This window comes from Leucoraja erinacea, chromosome 2 (assembly GCF_028641065.1).
Source record: "Leucoraja erinacea ecotype New England chromosome 2, Leri_hhj_1, whole genome shotgun sequence".
NCBI classification, from domain to species: domain Eukaryota; kingdom Metazoa; phylum Chordata; class Chondrichthyes; order Rajiformes; family Rajidae; genus Leucoraja; species Leucoraja erinaceus.
The window spans coordinates 72,682,290-72,692,467 of NC_073378.1; positions in this window are offsets into that span (position 1 = coordinate 72,682,290).

The window sequence follows — 10,178 nt, forward strand, 5'->3', positions numbered from 1 at the left end:
CTGAGAGATTGGAGGGCAGGACAAAACCTGGCAGGTAATAGATAGACACAGGCGAGGGGGGTTTTGATAGGCAGTTGGTTGGAACAAAGGCCAGAGATTAAAGCAAGAGATGCAAACTGTGAAACAAATGTAGAAGGAGGGGGAGGGAAGAAATAGGTGCGAGTCAAGGTGGGGCGCATGAGAGGAGAGGGGGATGGGGTGGTGAGAAAGGAGCATGGAGGTTGGGGGAGAGAAACGGGAGTCCGAGAGGAAGAAATGGTTTGCTGGTTTAGCCTGAGCACCATCTGAGTCCCTGTTAGTGGGAAAGGAAAAAAATAAAAGGGAAGATGTTACATTTCCTGCATTTGCATGGGAAAATGCCGTGACAAAGGTTGAAAGATGGAAATACAAGCCAGGAGAGGTGAAGAAAATGGTCCCTTCAGTGTCTTGAAATTGTAGAGGAAATGAAAAAATGGTCAGTAGCAAAATCTCATTGAGGGTGCCAGAAATTTCACAGGATAATCCATTAAATGTGAAAGCTGGTGGGATGGAACAAGTGCAGGACATTTGAGTCTAAACAACTCTGGAAGAGGTGGAAACAGAATTCAAGAAAAGGAAAAACATATCAATGGCAACTCAGTAAAATTGTCCTGACCTGCTGGGTATTTGCAGCAGTTTCTGTTATTATTTAAGATTCCCATCATCTGCAGTTAATTTTTTAAATTTCTGTCTGAAAGTTTAAAATATTTAAATTCATTCAATTCTCTGAAGAAAACACTCCAAAAATATCTTTCTATTAAAATGAATGGTGTCACAGAATCAGTGTGAGGCCTATTGTGTTGTAACTTGGAGCTACACTTGTTGATTTAGGTCCATTGTCACGGTACATGAAGCCAACAGTTGTGAACCTGGGTTTTAGGATGGACAGTGACTTTAAATTAGATCGCCAAATATGCGCGGTGGTTAAGTCCAGCTTCTTTCACCTAAGGAAGCTGGCGAAGGTGAAGCCCATTCTCGAGCGGCAGCATTTTGAGACAGTAATCCATGCCTTTATTACATCTAGGCTGGATTACTGTAACACGCTCTATTTTGGTGTTGCTCGTTCTTCACTGGCTCGTCTCCAGTTGGTTCAGAATGTTGCTGTTCGCCTTTTAACAGGGACTTGAAAGAGGGAGCACATATCGCCAATTCTGGCCTCCCTCCACTGGCTCCCGGTGCACTTTCAAGTTCATTTTAAGATACTGCTATTTGTTTTTAAATCTCTGAATGGGCTCGCCCCGCCTTACCTCTCTGAGCTGCTCCACCCATACGCTCCTGCCCGGTCCCTCAGGTCAGCTAGTCAGCTGCTCCTGGAGGTACCGAGGTCTAGTCGGAGGCTCAGAGGGGATAGAGCCTTCTCTGTTGTGCTCCGGCACTCTGGAACACCCTGCCGTTGCACATCAGACAGGCCCCCTCTCTGCCCATCTTCAAATCCAGTGTTAAGACACATTTGTACTCCTTGGCTTTTGACCATGCCTGAGGCTTTGCTTCTTAAAGAAAGTAAACTTTGAGGGTTCGTGAATTGGCCAAGATTGACTGGCAATTAATTCTAAAAGGGTTGACGGTGGATTGCAATGGAAGTGCTGCATGGATTTTATCAAAGCGAAGGATGATGTGTACAAATTAGCCAGAAAAAGCAACATACCAGAGGACTGGAAGAAATTCAGAGACGAGCAGAGGAGGACAAAGGGCTTAATTAGGAAAGGAAAAATAGATTATGAAAGAAAACTGGCAGGGATCATAAAAACTGACTGCAAAAATTTTTATAGATATGTGAAAAGAAAGAGATTAGTAAAACAAATGTAGGTTGCAGTCCAGGTGAGTTGATCTATTTAACTTTTGATTGTCTTCACTAAGGAAGACATAAATAATTTGCCGGAAATAGCAGGGGGACCGCGGGTGTTGGAGGAATTGAGTGAAATTCAGGTTAGCCGGGAAGTGGTGTTGGGTTTTTTGAATGGATTAAAGGCCGATAAATCCCCAGGGCCAGATAGGTATCCAGAGTACTTAAGGAAGTAGTTGAAAGCTAGTGGATTTAGTAATAATCTTTTTTTAGAAGTAGCTCTAGCAAATAAATAAGAAGGGAGGGAGAGAGAAAATTATTAGTTATTAGTTGCTTTTTATTATTACACTACTGAAGATTTGAGACTTGGGTGACCACACTGAAGTATTTCGTAGAGTTTTGGTGCCTCCAAATCTGAGGAAGGACATTACAGTGGTTGTTTAAGAAGGACCAGAAAACCTGAAGATGGGATAGCCATTTGGAAAGTGGTGAAATCATTTTTCATGATTTTCGAAAAGGTCTGCATTCGAGGATGTAACTAGTAGCGTGGATATTTCCTATCTGGACTTCCAGAAGGCTTTCGAGACAGAAAGTATAAACTTAAAGCACAAGGCTTGGGGGTTCAGTATTGATTACTGGGTGGCAAAACAGGAAGCAAAGAGTAGGAGATAAACGGGTCCTTTTCACAATGCCAGGCAGTGACTAGTGGGGTACCCCAAGGCTCAGTACTGGGACCCCAGCTATTTACAATATATATTAATGATCTGGATGAGGGAATTGAAGGCAATATCTCCAAGTTAGCGGATGACACTAAGCTGGGGGGCACTGTTAGGTGTGAGGAGGATGCTAGGAGACTGCAAGGTGACTTGGATAGGCTGGGTGAGTGGGCAAATGTTTGGCAGATGCGATAAATGTGAGGTTTATAGGTGGGCAAAAACAGGAAAGCAGACTATTATCTAAATGGTGGCCGATGGGGAAAGGGGGAGATGCAGCGAGACCTGGGTACATGGCATCATTGAATAGGCATGCAGGTCAGGCAGCGAACTGTGGCTTTCATTGCAAAAGGATTTGAGTATGAGAGGGCCAGTTGTACAGGGTCTTGGTGCTGGAGTACTGTTTTTCTCCCAAATCTGAGGAAGGTTGCCTAGTGCAGAGACGGTTCAAGACTGTGGTCAGGACTGTCTTATGAAGAAAGACTGGATAGAGTTTATATAGAATTTTTGAGAGGGGTCTTATAGAAACTTACAAAATTCTTAAGGGGTTGGACATGCTCCCTTGGGAAAGCTTAAGGATAAGGGGGAAATCCTTTCACTTTTTTTCCACAGAGAGTGGTGATGGAAATAGTTGAGGCCAGTTCATTTTCTGGGATGACATGTGGTGAGGGGACAGGGGGTATGGAGAGAAGAGGTACGGGATACTGAGTTGGATGATCACCCTCATATTTGGGAATGCCCAGGTTTGATATAAGCTTTCAGATTTACTCTTGTTCCTTCTGACCAAAAAAAAAGTTGGTTAATTTATCTGCCTTGGGGTGTATTCAGCCCAAAAGGTTGATAGCGTAAGCAAAATACAATTATAAATTTATTATTATTAATTATTATTAAGCAAGGCTAAACCTGGATGCTCTTCTTTGCAGCAACACCATACAAAGTGTGCACTGGGCTGGACGGTTGAAGCATCACCAGATGTTCTGAGGGTGTGCTGCACTGTTCTATGATCATGCTGAGCTACAGCTGATACTAAGCACTCTTGGGAAACTGAGCTGCACCTGTTAGTTCTGGGGATGACAGTATTCAGAGGTAATGCACAGGTTTCATCACAATTCCCTGGTTGAATGGCTTGGGGGTGTAATAAGAAAGGCTAAACCTGTTTGCAACACCATCAAGGTTGAAGACTTATGCTGCAGCTGATACAGTTCTGCACCTGCTGCCATTAGTATTCAAGGTAATGCACATGCAGAGATGGGGGTGTAATCCTGTTTTCAAACTTATGCACGGTTTTCATCCAAAGCAGAGACGTTTTCAAACCCAGGAGAGGGCTCATTTTTAATCAGATAATTTTACAGTGAGCATTTAAAGGCAGCCAAAGTAATATGAACATTTTGAATTTTTTTCATTATTTGAGGTAAGTCAAACTTCCCGAATCCCCTTCTAAATTTACAGAAGAGTGAGACATGCTTTCTCCTCTTGCACTGAATGTGTGACCACTAGCAAGTCTAACACATTGGCCATTCCTAATTACCCTGGAAAAGGATGTGGGGTGGCTGTTTTCACTAGTGGGAGAGTCTAGGACCAGTGGCCACAGCCTCAGAATTAAAAGACATTCCTTTAGGAAGGAGATGAGCAGGAATGTCTTAGGTCAGAGGGTGGAGAAATGTGGAATTCATTGCCACAGACAGCAGTGGAGGCCACGTCAATGGACATTTTTCAGGAGTAGATTGATAGATTCTTGATTGATACGGGTGTCAGAGGTAATGGGGAGAAGGCAGGAGAATGGATTTGAGAGGGAAAGATAGATAGAGTCATGGAGTGATACAGTGTGGAACAGGCCCTTCGGCCCAGCATGTCATATCTACAGTAGTCCCACCTGCCCACATTTGATCTATATCCCTCCAAACCTGTCCTATCCATGTACCTGTCTAACTGTTTCTTAAATGTTGTGATAGTCCCTGCCTCAACTACCTGCTCTAGCAGCTTGTTCCATACACCTACCACCCTTTGTGTGAAAAATATACCTCTCAGATTCCTATTAGATCTTTTCCCCTTCACCTTAAACATATGCCCTCTGCTCCTCGATTCACCTACTCTGGACAAAAGACTCAACCATATCTATTCAAATCATGATTTTATACACCTCTATTAGATCATCCCTCGTCCTCCTGTGCTCCATGAAATAGAGTCCCAGCCTACTGAACCTCTCCCTGTAGCTCTGGGCCTCTAGTCCTGGCAACATCCTCATAAATCTTCACTGTACCCTTTCCAGTTTGATGACATCTTTCCTATAACATGAAAGATCTTTTGCCCAGAGTAGGTGACAACTGAGGAATTTGGTTTGTAAATTGGTAAATTAGGCAATTTATCAGTCAATATAAGCAAGACTTCTCTTAGGGAGCGGCAGTGAGTGAGCGGCCTTGTGAGGGAAGTGCCCTGTGAGTAAAGTGTGAGTCTTTGGCTCGAGAGTCTTCGGAGAGGAAGCTACGCAAAACACTGCAGAGGGAGAGACGAAAGAAGGAGATGTCAGGCAAGCTGATTCAGTGTGATGCTTGCCGTATGTGGGAGTTCAAGGACACTGCTGGTGCCTCTGGCTGCTACAAATGTGGCAAGTGCATCCAGGTAGAGCTCCTGAAGGACAGTGTTGGGGAACTGGAGAAGCAAGTGGATGACCTCAGGTTTGTCCGAGAAATGGAGTAATTCCTCGACAAGTCCTACAGTAAGATTGTTACATTAAGAGCATTAAGTGTCGGAAGATTACAGTTATCAAGAAAGTTTGTAATTTTTCTCATTTCTGTTGATGTTTTGGATGTATATAAATTTTGATAGAATTGGGCAAATCTTATGTTAATATCTTTTGGAAGTGTAAGCAGTTCACCTTTATCTGATCTGATTTTTTGAATAGTATGATCCTTTTCCGCTTTTCTCAACTGACGTGCAAGAAGTTTATGCGGTTTGTCACCGAATTCAAAGTTTTCCTGTTTAGTAATTTCAAAAAGCCTAATAACTCTTGCAGAGAGAATTTGATTTAGTTTGAATTTTAATATTCCTATCTTATTATGTTTATCCATAGATGGATCTGTCGCATTTTCTGAGTCCAGCTGTCTGATCTGTTCTTCTAGTTGCAATTGTTCCATCCTATTCTTTTTGTTTTGATATGCTTGATATGAAATGATAGAACCTCTAATAAAAGCCTTAAAAGATTCCCATAATAACGAGGGCAAAATACCTGGAGTATCATTGGTCTCAAAAAAGAATTCCATCTGTTGTTTTAAATATATACAGCAATCTGGGTTAGTTAGTATTTGGGGATTAAGCCTCCAGAACGATTTTTTATTGTACATTCTTTCTAGTTGTAGGGAGAAGGTTAGCGGGGAATGATCGGAAATAATATTATTATGATATTTGGGATTAGTTGTAAAAGGTATTCATTTTGTGTCCACCAGAAAATAGTCAATACGTGTATAAGTTTTATGTACGGATGAAATAAAGGAATATTCTCTTCCAGTTGGATTTGTAATCCTCCATACGTCTGTTATATTTGTATTTTTTATATACGAATTTAGAAGTTCACTGGATTTTGATTTTGTGTTATATCTCTTTTGTTGTGAGGATTTATCCAAATATTGATCCAGAACACAGTTGAAATCTCCCCCGATTATCAGGTCTTGCTGGGTGGAATCTGAAATTATATTCGGAAATAAGAGAAAAAGATTAGTTAAACAAATGTTGAAGAGAAAAAGATTAGTTAAAACAAATGTAGGTCCCTTGCAGTCAGAAACAGGTGAATTGATCATGGGGAACAAGGACACGGCAGATCAATTTAATAACTACTTTGGTTCTGTCTTCACTAAGGAAGACATAAATAATCTGCCGGAAATAGCAGGGGACCGGGGGTCAAATGAGATGAAGGAACTGACTGAAATCCAGGTTAGCCGGGAAGTGGTGTTAGGTAAATTGAATGGATTAAAGGCCGATAAATCCCCAGGGCCAGATAGGCTCCATCCCAGAGTACTTAAAGAAGTAGCCCCAGAAATAGTGGATGCATTAGTGATCATTTTTTAAAACTCTTTAGATTCTGGAGAAGTACCTGAGGATTGGAGGGTAGCTAATGTAACCCCACTTTTTAAAAAGGGAGGGAGAGAGAAAACGGGGAATTACAGAGCAGTTAGTCTAACATCGGTAGTGGGGAAACTGCTAGAGTCAGTTATTAAAGATGGGATAGCAGCACATTTGGAAAGTGGTGAAATCATTAGACAAAGTTAGCATGGATTTATGAAAGGTAAGTCATGTCTGACGAATCTTATAGAATTTTTCGAGAATGTAATTAGTAAAGTGGATAATGGAGAACCAGTGGATGTGTTATATCGGGACTTTCAGAAGAAGGCTTTCGACAAGGCTTTCGACAAGGTCCCACATAAGAGATTAGAATACAAACTTAAAGCACACGGTATTGGGGGTTCAGTATTGATGTGGATAGAGAACTGGCTGGCAAACAGGGAGCAAAGAGTAGGAGTAAACGGGTCCTTTTCAGAATGGCAGGCAGTGACTAGCGGGGTACCGCAAGGCTCAGTGCTGGGAGCCCAGCTATTTACAATATATATTAATGACTTGGACTAGGGAATTGAATGCCACATCTCCAAGTTTGCAGATGACACGAAGCTGGGGGGCAGTGTTAGCTGTGAGGAAGATGCTAGGAGGCTGCAAGGTGACTTGGATAGGCTGGGTGAGTGGGCAAATGCGTGGCAGATGCAGTATAATGTGGATAAATGTGAGGTTATCCACTTTGATGGCAAAAACAGGAAAGTAGACTATTATCTGAATGATGGCCGATTAGGAAAAGGGGAGATGCAACGAGACCTGGGTGTCATGGTACACCAGTCATTGAAAGTAGGCATGCAGGTGCAGTAGGCAGTGAAGAAAGCGAATGGTATGTTAGCATTCATAGCAAAAGGATTTGAGTCTAGGAGCAGGGAGGTTCTACTGCAGTTGTACAGGGTCTTGGTGAGACCACACCTGGAGTATTGCGTACAGTTTTGGTCTCCTAATCTGAGGAAAGACATTCTTGCCATTGAGGGAGTACAGAGAAGATTCACCAGACTGATTCCTGGGATGTCAAGACTTTACTATGAAGAAAGACTGGATAGACTCGGCTTGTACTCACTAGAATTTAGAAGATTGAGGGGGGATTGTATAGAAACTTACAAAATTCTTAAGGGGGTGGACAGGCTAGATGCAGGAAGATTGTTCCCGATGTTGGGGAAGTCCAGAACAAGGGTCACAGTTTAAGGATTAGGGGGAAATCTTTTAGGACCGAGATGAGAAAAACATTTTTCACACAGAGTGGTGAATCTCTGGAATTCTCTGCCACAGAAGGAAGTTGAGGCCAGTTACATTGGCTATATTTAAATGGGAGTTAGAGGTATCAGGGGGTATGGAGAGAAGGTATCAGGGGTATGGAGAGAAGACAGGTAACGGATACTGAGTTGGATGATCAGCCATGATCATATTGAATGGTGATGCATGGCCTACTCATTCACCTATTTTCTATGTTTCTATGTTTCCATGTAATACTATTTTGGTATTTGGGATTAGAGGAGGGGTGCAGCGTAGGGGGGTTTTACATGGGAGGAGAGGTGTAGGGGAGGGGGATGAAGGGGAGGAAGGGGTGTACGGGAGAAGAGGGTGTAGGGGAGAAGGGTGTGTGCTTGAAGCAGAGGAGAATGGTAAGGAAGGATACAAAAAAACTCCTAGCGATATAGTGCCGTTTTTGCACAAATTTAAATACAGCGCAGACCAGAAATGGTCAAGATGAGAGTTTTAGTAATAGTATAGATATCAGACATTAAATCTTGCTGCATTATACACACGAGTAATAGAAGGATACATGATTTTAACAAAATATTCTTGCAATTATGATCAAATAGTTCCAGTTTATGTAAATGCTTCAATTTTCTGAGGTAAATATTTGATTCTGATTTGAAACATTCTCATTCTATTGTAGAAAAAAATGCCAACAGAAAAATGAAAATTACTTGATAGAAATAGTGGAATTGCTATTCACAACTAATTGTAAAAATATAGAGCATTCTCGCAGTTCACCGGATTCCTATAAAAAACACCATATATTTTATCCTGCATGAAGCAGTCTTTCATTCCGTTTGCAGCTTCTTGTCATCATAGGTAATAATAGTAACCTCCAAGGAAGAGAACTGAGTAACTTGAGAAGGCAAATAATTTTCACTTCTTTTTGGAAATCTGGAAGAATTACCTTTCCATCTCACAATCACCTGCCTCTTGAACCTGAAGGATTTGGGCATTTTTTTCTAAAACAATGCATTGTGTCTGACATCCCATGAAATACCATGACATCCCGTGAAATACATCCCATGTGATATTGGAATATGTTATTATCCAATCGACAAATAAATATGTTTCAAAGCAAAATTTCATTTAGGTGAACATGTCATTAAAAATTACAACCAAGAGAGTCAAGAGCCAAAATCTTTAATTGCTATACATAGCGGCAATGGATCAATACAATTCTTACTTGCTGTAGCTTAACAGTCACATTAACGCTATAACGCAGACAAATATGTATTAATCAATAATACAATGTTAATAACTGTAATACTAAGTCAACATAATACTGCAAAACCGAAGTGTATTATTTTTGCTGAGCCTAGTGTTGTGCTATGTTCAAGATCCTAATAGTTGATGGGAAGTAGCTGTTCTTGAAACTGGTGGACACGGTTTTCAGGCTCCTGTACCTTCTCCCCACTAGTCGTAGTAAAATGAGAGTGTGGCCACAGTGGCTCCATCTTTGAGGTAGCGTCTCCTGTAGATCTCTTTAATTGTGTAACACTAACTGTGATGGGCCGAGCAATTTCTACTACTTTCTGCAGCCTTCTTCATTCCTGGGCATTTGAATTGCTGAACCAGGCCATGATGTAACCAGTCAACATGCTCTAGCGTACACCTTTAGAGGTTTATAACCATATAAACCATATAACCATATAACAATTACAGCACGGAAACAGGCCATCTCGACCCTTCTAGTCCGTGCCGAACACATAATCTCCCCTAGTCCCATATACCTGCGCTCAGACCATAACCCTCCATTCCCTTTCTCATCCATATAACTATCCAATTTATTTTTAAATGATAAAAACGAACCTGCTCCACCACCTTCACTGGAAGCTCATTCCACACAGCTACCACTCTGTGAGTAAAGAAGTTCCCCCTCATGTTACCCCTAAACTCAGTCCCTTAATTCTCATGTCATGTCCCCTTGTTTGAATCTTCCCTACTCTCAGTGGGAAAAGCTTTTTAGGTTTGATAGATTATTTATCGACATACCAAATCTTCTTAATCTTAGGAAGTAGAGGTGTTGATGTAGTTTCTTTGTGATTAGATTGACGTTGAGCCCAGAACAGATCTTAAAGATGGTGTTAGATCTGAGTTGGCTACACAGTCACAGGTATAGAGAGAGTAAAGCATAGGATTGAGCATACAGTCTTGAGGTGCTCCTGCGTTGATGATTATCAAGAAGGAAGTGTGGTTGCCAATGCATATTGATTGAGGTCTGCCGATGGAAAAAGTCAAGGATCTATTTACATAGGAATGAACAGAGACCCAGTTCTCTGAGTTTGATGAAAAGATTGGAG